Source organism: Schistocerca gregaria, chromosome 4, assembly GCF_023897955.1.
Source record: "Schistocerca gregaria isolate iqSchGreg1 chromosome 4, iqSchGreg1.2, whole genome shotgun sequence".
NCBI lineage: Eukaryota > Metazoa > Arthropoda > Insecta > Orthoptera > Acrididae > Schistocerca > Schistocerca gregaria.
The window spans coordinates 741,335,485-741,337,884 of record NC_064923.1 but is presented as its reverse complement, the minus strand read 5'-3'; positions in this window follow the sequence as shown (position 1 = coordinate 741,337,884).

The window sequence follows — 2,400 nt, the reverse complement described above, 5'->3', positions numbered from 1 at the left end:
CGAGAATCTACAGTCGGATGAAACCTGGAGTGCAGATGATCACCTGTCACTACTGAGAGGGACGATCATAGTTTCTGCACGATGGCTCTTGGTACTGCATCTGCAGCAGCTGTTAACACCACAGTGACACAACGAACTGTTACAAATCGGTTACCCAAGGAAACCTCCGAGCCAGACGCCGTGCAGCGCGCAAACCACTTGTTACGGTGCAATACCAAGCGGGAAACGTTAGACGTTCAAAAATGGTTCAAATGGCTCTGAGCACTATGGGACTTAACTGCTGAGGTCATCAGCCCCTAAAACGTAGAACTAGTTAAACCTAACTAACCTAAGGACATTACACACATCCATGCCCAGAGCAGGATTCCAACCTGCGACCGTAGCGGTCGTGCGGTTCCAGACTGTAGCGCCTAGAACCGCTCGGCCACCCCGGCCGGCAAACGTTAGAGGCGAGAGGGCTGTGAAGAACACGTCACGCAACTGCACACCGACTGACCTCTCTCCAAGACGACAAGGCGACAGTAGCGGCCTGTATGCGAAGAGGACATAAGCGCCGCACTGACTGCCTACTTCTACAGCAGCATCAAGATTAGGCACTTCAAGACCACTGATTTGGGAATTTTATATAGGCTACTCGAGAGATTTCTTATCTGCATGTCTCCCTTTACTTGCGACACTTCTGTGTTATTGTCAGAGTTAAATATTCTAATCATTCCATTTCGTAACAACATTCATTAATACGATTTGCTTGAACTGTTTGTCTAGCGACCTGAGAAAGAAGGTTCCCTAGACATCCCATATTCGACAAATAAGCAGAATTCAACACTACTGACCCCAAACCACCTCCATTTTCGACTTCAGTGGTTTTAAGAGAGAGCTTCGTTGGAGAGCAGGGTGGAGGTGTGTTGTGTTTTCCGATAAAAGCTAGTTCTGCGTCGGCGCCAGGGATGGCCGTGTATTGCTTAGGAGCACGCCAGTTAAGGACCTGCAGACAACCTGTCTACGTGCTAAACACTCTGCACCTATACCTGGAGTTACGACCTGGGGCGCTGTTTCGTATGAAATGTCGCGTCTGCTCATGTAAGACTACTAAAATTTGGTTTTAATTAGATATTGAAATTAATCACTGGAAAGAAAAAGTTAAAATTAAGTAGAGCAGACGTCCATTGTTGATGGTGGATGTATTTTCTTAGGGACCAAATTGAGTTCTAGAAAAATGCTGTAAAATTTAGAGAAGCTTACACCTTTTAATACCACCAGCAATTTTCCCGGTCCGATATGTGTTATTTACGGCCGAAATGGAATCGTAGGTTCGAGGCTGTAGACAGATCATTTAAGGTTCCGCGCTTGCATTCAAGTTTGCAAGACGCTTCGTGATGATCGGCAGCTAATTTCAGGGACGCTGTAGCAAGTAGCAAATGAATAAATGGCATAATACTAATTATACTCGGCCATTTGTCTCCACGGCACAATCCGTTAAGCTAGTATTGGTCGTTTGCTCTAACAGTAAAACATTTCATGTATCTTATATCTGTTAGGAGAATTGTTAAAATGAGAACTCGTGATTAACATTAATTTAATTACAAATGGTTCTAAAACCAATACATGGTACTTACATCAGATCAGACTACATAAAAGAAAGCTTAGTTACTGATACGCAAGCAACGCTGCTATTGCAAAGTGTCCTATCAGTACAAAGGCTAAAAGGCAAGAGAAATACGAGCAGGAACGCTCTTCACTTACTTCCTAAAACAAACAAAAACGTATTACAATCGATCGCTATCATCCACAGGCTGACTGATGCTGCATCTTTGAAATGTTATTTATGAAACTATAATTAAATTTAACACAATTAATATACATAAGTTATTTATGGTAAAAAAATATTGAGCATTTTTGTGCTTTCCGTCGTTTTCACGACGTTACGTTTACTTCAAATTACGTGGGTCTGTCCATGTAACGCGTCAACAGCAAGAGCGCTCTCGAGGTTATCCCACGCTCCCTGACTGCAAAATTGTACGTTAGTCTGTTGATTCGACCTGTCGTGCTGCCGTTCACGAACAGCATTCCAGGAGCAGTTTTCCAACAGAGCAATACTCGCCTGCAACTGCTGTTGTAACGCAGCCAGTTCTACCGAGTGCCGATACGTTCCCTGGGCTGCTCCATCACCAGATCTGTGCCCATTCGTGGGTAAATGGGACATCACCGGACGACAATTCCAGCCTCATCCACAACCAGCATTAAATGTCCCTGTATGACCGACAAAGTGCAAGAGGCTGCAGCTTCATGCTACAAACTGACATCCGGCAACTGTACAACACCATGCATTCACGTTTCCATGCTTGCATTGATCATTCTGGTGTTTACACGAATTATTGATGTACGAACATTTCACCTTTT